The sequence below is a fragment of the Thamnophis elegans genome, chromosome 6, assembly GCF_009769535.1.
Source record: "Thamnophis elegans isolate rThaEle1 chromosome 6, rThaEle1.pri, whole genome shotgun sequence".
NCBI lineage: Eukaryota > Metazoa > Chordata > Lepidosauria > Squamata > Colubridae > Thamnophis > Thamnophis elegans.
This window is the reverse complement of record NC_045546.1, coordinates 6,876,553-6,884,981: the sequence shown is the minus strand read 5'-3', so window position 1 is coordinate 6,884,981 and position 8,429 is coordinate 6,876,553. Positions and strand designations below refer to the sequence as shown.

The following is an 8,429-nucleotide window of genomic DNA, read 5'->3' as shown; positions in this document are numbered from 1 at the left end:
CAAAAGGCAACTGGACGGAAAAAGCACTTTTGACACAACCGTCACCTGGATGACTGAGAATCTCCACGTAATATCTTGAGTGAAATTACAGACATTTTCCAGAACCTCATGTTTAGAACAGCCTTTTGAGAGCCCAGTGGTCTTTGCTCGTGTCTTACTTTAAGAAACTTTAGAGGTTAAGATGCAAAATGTAGAAAGCAAGAGCCAACCCTATTCAACATTTCTTGGAGCGTTCATTGTCTGAAAGGTTGCTTTTCAATGAGTTGTTTCTTCACGTGTTGTACTGAAAAAGTGTGCCGTATCCATGTTAGTTCTGGTCCCACAAAAAGCATGAAAACTGGTGTCCCGTTGCATTATTTTGAGATGAAAAGATGAATCTGATTTCCCTACTGATTTTTTCTTATCAGAAGGTCGCAAAAAATGATCACAGGATCCCGGGACACAGTGATCACACATTATAAATATGAGTCACTTGCCAGGTGTTCAAAATTCGATCATGTGTCCATGCGGATCAGGCATGAAATGCTATCATCTTCGCTATTGGTTTGGAACTGGGGGGCGTGTGCGCAGGGTGCTTCTGCGCATGCGCAGATCATCTGTGATGACGTCTGGGTGGGTGGGTGGAGCCTCCCACCACCGCCACTACTGCTTTGCGCGAACCGGGACGAACCGTTAAATACCACCTCTGGTGCGGATTCTGAAATGGTTGTGAAAACTGTCATTAGTCGCTTTTTTCAGTGTCGTAACTTCAAACAGTCGCTAAATGAATGGTTGTAGGTCAAGGACTACCTGTACTCCATTTAAACAACATTTTTGCTAGCGAGAGGGAATCAGGAGGTTGTGTGAAGGTAGGAGCTCAAGATATGTCATTAGATAATCAGCAGAGTCCAAGTATTTCTAGGACTTTTCCACCATATCTGAGATACAGCTGTAAATCAAGGACTACCTATATGGACTCTCTGGAGAAGAGCCTCATGCTGGGAACGATGGAGGGCAAAAGAAGAAGAGGACGACAGAGAATGAGGTGGATGGATGGAGTCACCGAAACGGCGTGAGCTTCAATGGACTCCAGAGGATGGTAAAGGACAGGAAGGTCTGGAGGAACGTTGTCCATGGGGTTGCGATGGGTCGGACACGACTCCGCAACTAACACCATCACCTGTACGATGTCTCTTTTATTATAGGTAGTCCTCAACTTACGTCCAGAGCTGACACCAGAATATCTGTTGCTAAGCAAGATATTGGTTCGCTGAGTGATGCCCAATTTTGTAATCCTTTTTTTGCCACCGTTATTAAGTGCATCACTGCAGGTGTTAAGTGGAACAGACGGTCCTTAAACAAAACCAGCTTCCCCCATTGACTTTGGTAGTTGAGGACTATTATAGTCAATATTTGAAGATATGTTTGTAGTTTTTCAATCGTGGACATTTTTCTACCAAGTGAAAGAAACACAGAATTTAAGACCATTCGGCATCCTTTCGTAAAGGTCATATTTCAAGCTGGGAAAGTAGAGAGTTAGGATGCCAAGATCTGTGAACTGGGAATCACAGCGGACACATTTCCAATCCTACATAAAATATTCCTGTTTACTACCATGCTCTCTTTATCTCAACAATATAATTTAGGCAGTAATACAATGGGGAGCATGTGTCATTAGAGGTTGAACTTGACTTGCTGGCGTGTAATTAACATTGGTGCTAATTGAGAACGAGAAGCTAAGGCTAAGCCTCTTGGGGTCTCGCGATAAATTCAGATCTATTATTTGCCCTCCATGTTGCATCGAAGATCTTCCTGCTAAACACCAGAAGTTGGAGCCCAGCCTTGGTGTAGAATATTAATTTCCTATCTCTTTGATCACCCAGGGTTGTTTATGGCGTAATTAGAAAACAGAGCTCAATCATCTTGAGCTTTCACAATTCAATTATGGAATTGCCTGTGATTTTATTAATTTCAGCTGGTTCATTGTCTTCAGATAAATACAATTAGGTTGCAATGAACAGCAAGGAAATGTTCGTGTTGTCCTTTATAGTGTAGAAATGTGTTCTATCAACAGGAAGCTGGATATTAAATTATGTTTCATTCTTTTAGATTCTTACTTAGGTTTGCCTTGTACACCAGTTGCGCCCCTTCCTGGATCGGGATGCCCTGTGCACAGTCACTCACGCCCTCGTCCTTTCTCTCCTGGACTACTGTAACACTCTCTACATGGGGCTGCCCTTGAAGAGCATCCCGAGGCTTCAGCTAGTCCAGAATGCGGCCATGCGGGTTGTCATGGGGGTACCTAGGTGCTGCCATGTTACACCCCTTTTAGGCGGCTTGCACTGGTGGCCGGTTGTTTTCCGCGTGCGATTCAAGGTGTTAATTATGACCTTTAAAGCGCTCCATGGCTTAGGCCCAGGGTACCTGCGAGACCACCTACTGCCACCGGTAGCCTCCCACCGTCCAGTACGATCCCACAGAGTTGGCCTCCTCAGGGTGCCGTTGGCCAGGCAGTGTCGGCTGGCGACCCCCAGGGGGAGAGCCTTCTCTGTGGGAACGCCTTCCCTCTGGAATGAGCTGCCCCCGGAGCTTCGTATAATCCCCGACCTCCGGTCCTTCCGGCGCGCCCTAAAAAGTTTGCTTTTCCAGCAAGCCGGCCTGGCCTGAATAAAATGAATTATTAATTTTAATGGTTAATTTTAATTTAATTTCTAAATCTCACTGTAAATGTCTATTGGGTTTTTTGGATATTCTATTTAATCTTTCTTTTAACTTTTGTAATGTGTGTTTTTATGTTGTACGCCGCCCTGAGTCCTTTGGGAGAAGGGCGGCATAGAAGTCCAATAAACCTAAACCTCACTGATCCCACTCTAATGAGCTGCAGGGATAACACAGAATAAAACTTCAAATGGAGACAGTATTTTCCCTGTTATTATATTTTTATGGCAGCGATGGCAATTTCAATTTCAATTTAATAAAATTTGTATGCCGCCCACTCCCTTGGGACTCTGGGCGGCTTACAGACAAGATAAAAAAAACATTAAAAAATTTAAGATAAAAGATACAATTATTAAAATTACACATCATCCATTCTGTCTAAGTGGGGCTGGATATTGATCAACAGCCCCAGGCCTGCCAGAACAGCCAGGTCTTGGTGGCTTTACGGAAGGCCGGGAGAGTGGTAAGGGTCCGGATCTCTACGGCACCAAATGCTAAAAAGCTTGCGCAAAAACATCATGCGCGCAGGTGGTCATCACAGTCACACTCCAGAAAAGCCAAATCTCCGGGTTCTAGCGTGCATGCGCGCCTGACAATCAGCTAGTTGCCGGGCATGCGCAGGCTGGTTTTCGCTCCTGTTGGGTACGCGAAGGGATCATGCGCCGGAAAAAGCCTAATGTCCAGGTTCTGGCCCACATGCACACCTGACAATCAGCTGGCCGGCGCGCATGGGTACACCAGGTTTCGGCACTGCCACGCACACAAAGTGCAGCTGATTGTCACACACACCAGAAACCCAAAAGGCAAAAAGGCAAGGCTGTGCCTGCCAGGCGGCATGGCTTCGCATGCTACTTTGGGCACGCGTGCCATGGGTTCTATGCCATGGCTTTGCACACATGTGTCTTATATTGAAAAGGAGAATTCAGGACTACAGGTAGTCCTCAACGTAACAATAGTTCATTTAGTGACTGTTCAAAGTTGCAATGACATTGAAAAAAGTGACTTTTGACCGTTTTTCACCTTTATGACTGTTACAGCCTCCTTCATCAAAATTCAAACGCTTGGCATAGTTATGATGGTTGCAGTGTCCCGGCATTATTTGATCCATTTTTGTGAACTTTTGATAAGCCAAGTTCACGGGGAAGCCAGATTCACATAACAGCTGTGTTACTAATTAACTGCAGAAAAAACAATTACGGCCAACCTGCCTTCCATTGAGGACCTGCACACTGCACGAGTCAAAAAGGGCTGTGAAAATATCTACAGATCCCTCGCATGCTGGACATCAATTGTTTCAATTCCTACCCTCAAAACGACGTTATAGGGCACTGCACACCAAGACAACTAGACACAAGAACGTTTTTTTTCCCCAAACACCGTAACTCTGCTAAACAAATAATTCCCTCAACACTGTCAAACTATTCCTAAGGCAGCATTACTATTACTATTAGTGTTGTCATCGTTCCTATCACCTATCTCCTCCCATTTATGACTGCAGGACTGTAATTTTGCTGCTTGCATCCTTCTGATTTATATTGATTGTTTCCTGATTGCTTATTTGTACCCTGTGACTATCACTGTGTTGTACCTTATGGTTCTCAACGAATGTATCTTGTTTTTTTATGCACACCAAGAGCATGTGCACCAGACAAATTCCTTGTGTGTCCAATCACACTTGTCCAATAAAGAATTCCTATCCTATCCTACCCTACCCTACCCTACCCTACCCTACCCTATCCTATCCTATCTTATCCTATTCTATATTCTTTTCTATTCTATTCCATTCCATTCTATGCTTTATGCTTTATGCTTTATGCTTTATGCTTTATGCTTTATGCTTTATGCTTTATGCTTTATGCTTTATGCTTTATGCTTTATGCTTTATGCTTTATGCTTTATGCTTTATGCTTTATGCTTTATGCTTTTCTTTTCTATTCCATTCCATTATATTTTCTATTCTATTCTATTCTATTCCATTCCATTCCATTCTATTCCTCTCCTCTCTTCTCTTCTATCTCTCCTCTATTCCATTCCATTTTCTATTATCTTCTATTCTACTCTAGTATTAAATTCTATTCTATATTCCACTCTATTTATATGGATATTGATTGTTTCCTGATTGCTTATTTGTACCTTATGACTATCATTAAGCATTGTACCTTATGACTCTTGGCGAATCTATCTTGTCTTTTTATGTACAGTGAGAGCATATGCACCAAGGACAAATTCCTTTTGTGTCCAATCACACTTGGCCAATAAAGAATTCTATTCTATTCTAACTGCAGTGATTCACTTAACAACCGGGGCAAGGAAGGTTGTAAAATGGGGCAAAGTTCACTCGCTTAGCCACAGAAATTTTGGGGTCAAGTGTGGTCATAACTCAAGGACTACCTGTAATATCAATAGCTTGGCAAAGCTTTCGAGCACTTCATCAGCAGCAACCTAAACAGGCAGGATAGCGATGTGATTTCTAGGCTGAATTTGGATACGGCTACTTGGAGGCTCCCGTGTTTTGGCATCTGGGACTTTTCTTTGAGCAAGAACGATCCCGATAGATATTCTATGCATGGAGAGTTTGAAAAGTCTTTGATAAAATCTCTCATCAAAAGCCTTTGGGCAACTCAGCTGCTGTGAGATAAGGGGGAAAGATGCTCTCAAGGATTGGCAACGGGCTAAAAAAATAGAAAACAGAGAGAACAGACAAAAGGGATAATTCTGAAAAGAGATGAGATACACATAGCGGGGTTGGTGCATTTTAATTTGTTGATAAATGATCTGGAGTTAGAATTAACGGTGAGATGGTTGTGTTTGGCGAGGATACCAAATTGCTCCTGTCGATAAAGTAAATGACTAAAAGGATCCTGCCAAACTGGGGAGGATGGGCTTCAAAGGGGCAAGTGCTGTTCCAGGTAAACAAGGATGAAGTGGTGCACATTGATTAAAACAAAACAAAATAAAATGTGGTATTTCTTGACCTTAGCAGAGGACACTCCTAAACTAGGGTTATCATATAGAGAAGCTGCCACCTGGAGACATCCTAACCTGAAAGTCCCAAGGTTTTTTTTCAAAAGACAACTGGATTTTCTTGGTTTCTTTTCACCTTGAAGAGGTTTCACTTCCTGTCCAAGAAGCTTCTTCAGTTCTTCAGCTTCTGGGATGAAAAAATGAAATGTCTTCAAGCAAAAAAATAAATAAATACCCCTCCCCGCCCCAAGAAAGGCCAATTGCCTTTTTTTGAAAATCACTTCTGGGACAACCATGACTTGGATGATTGAGAATCTTCATAGACATCCTAAACTGATAGATTGGGGAGTGGGGTGGGGGGCAGACAAGGAATAATGGATGGAAACTGAACAAGGAGAGATTCAACCTGGAAATAAGGAGAACTTTTCTAAATCAATCAACTAATGAACAACTTGCCTTCAGAAGTTGTGGGAGCTTCATCACTGGATGCTTTCAAGAAGAGACTGGACAGCCATTGGTCAGAAATGGTGTAGGGTCTCCTGCTTGGGCAGGGGGTGGTGGACTAGATGACCTACACGGTCCCTTCCAACTCTGTTATTCTGTTATTTTGATAGATAATCAAAAGCCGTTTCCAGTCTGAATAGACAGCACTGAACCAGAATAGTCTCAGATATGTTGAAAAGTCCTAGAAATGGTTGTTGATTATCTAATGACATTCTTGAGCTCCTCCCATCACACAAGCTCCTGATTTCCTCTTACTAGCAAAGTTTTGTTTAAATGGACTACAGGTAGTCCCCGACTTACAACCGTTCATTTAGTGACCATTCAAAGTGTGAAAAACCAACGATGGTTTTCCACACTTACGACTCTTGCAGCATTCCCCATGGTCACTTGGTCAAACTTCAATTGCTTGGCAACTGACTTGTGCTAATGACAGTTGCAGTGTCCCTGGGTCCCTTTTGCGACCTTTGAATAAGCAAAGTCAACGGGGAAGCCAGATTCACTTAACAACCTTGTTACTAATGTAAAAACTGCAGTGATTCACTTAACCACGGCGGCGAAAATTTCTGTTGCTAAACGAGAACAGTAGTGGAGTGAGTTTTGCCCCATTTTACGACCTTTCTTGCCACCGTGGTTGAGTAAATCACTGCAGTTGCTAAGTTAGGAACCCCTTTTGCAAAGTCCTTGTTGACGTCGCTTGTCAGAAGGTCACAAAAGACGATCGCATGACTCCGGGAGAATGCAATTGTGATAAAGATGAACCAGTTACCAAACATGAATTTTGATCATATGACTATGGGGATGCTGCAATACAGGTGAAAAACAGCCATAAGACATTTTTTTCAGTGCCATTGTAATTTTGAACAGTCATTAAATGAATGGATCTGTAAGGTTTCCTAAAAATGCCCTAATTGATTCATGAGTATCGAATCAAGTTTCAATACAAAACCAGCCACTTATTAGGAGCATCATCCTAGGCAAGATCTTTTCGCAGTCAAGTCTATGCTTTGTTTGAGTTATAGCTGAACTTTAACCCTGTTCCTTCCCTCCCCTCAGCCTGTGTCATAAATCACATTTCCCCAATGAGATGTACCCCTCCCAAGCCTGCTGTAGTAATCTGAGATCAGATTACTACAGTCAACAGTATTATGTGTGGAATGCACTCCCCCTCCTTCTCTCACAATGACAACGTTGGGCGTTGACAGGATGTAAGTAAGGGGTAACAAACTGAAGGCCCATGGGCAGGATTTGGCCCACAGATGTCTTAGATCTGGGCCACCCTGGAAACAGTGGACGACCGGCCCACGGTGCCTCTGCCAGTGAAAACAGAGTTCAGGAGGGCTGCATGCGGCTCTCCCAAGCTCCATTTTCACTGGCAGAGGGTTGCAGGAGGCCGTTGCAGCCAAAAATGGAGCTCGGGAGCCTGCTTTAGCTGGCAGAGCACTCGGGCCACTACAGGCGTCCCTGATATGAGTGAGGTCAAGCTGGCCACGCCCACCCCAGCCTATTTGAGGTCAAACACAACCCTGATGCGGCCCTCAATGAAATCGAGTTTGACACCCCTGAGGTAAGTCATTCTTAGAGTGCATAGAAAATTTTACACAAGCTTGTCTTTTATTTGTTTGCAGCAAAGTCACACACGATGTCCTGCCCACAAATGTTCAGTCGAATCGCCTGGATGGCTGCCTATTCAACATTCTGTAAGTGAGAACATTTCATTTCATTTTTCTCTGGTGTGATGATTTGAAAGAAAGATGGAAACGGGCCTATGCTAGAAATAGACACAAGGGCCTAGGAATAAAATAAAATTTAAAAAATGCTCTCAAAGAAGCCTCCCCACCCCCAATGGAGGGTGGCCTGACCCACACCAATCTGCATAGATCCCGTCTGTAATTTAGCTTTAGCAATTTTGCTATGGCTGTGAGTTTTCCTAACTCTTTGTAAGCGTGCGATCTGCAGAATATTAGTTTGCTAGTTGTCACTACTGGCAGTTCTTGTTTAACAACACGAATCGGAAACTCTGTCTTTAAGCGGCACAGTTGTAAATTGGAAAAAAAAAAACACCTTAGGACCATGCCACTTAATGACAGCAATTCTGGCAGCCCTGGTTGCTGTCATTAAGCAAGGACCGTGTGAATTATTAAGTGAAGACCTCATGTAACTGTGACGTCCGACCATCACATGAGTTATTAAGTGAAGACTTTCGACTTCCTGCTGGCTTCCCCATTGATTTTGATAGAAGGAATCCAGCAGAGTAGGCCACAGAT

The 8,429-nt window shown here is 43.3% G+C and overlaps 1 long non-coding RNA gene across 1 annotated transcript in view; it reads left to right on the top strand.

Annotated features, from left to right (window-relative positions):
- Positions 1-7,862, top strand: part of LOC116510573 — a 108,289-nt gene extending 100,427 nt beyond the window's left edge. The window contains exon 3 of the long non-coding RNA XR_004255655.1: positions 7,791-7,862. This is a non-coding gene — a long non-coding RNA (uncharacterized LOC116510573). The remainder of the gene's footprint in view (positions 1-7,790) is intronic.
- Positions 7,863-8,429: the final 567 nt, after the last annotated feature.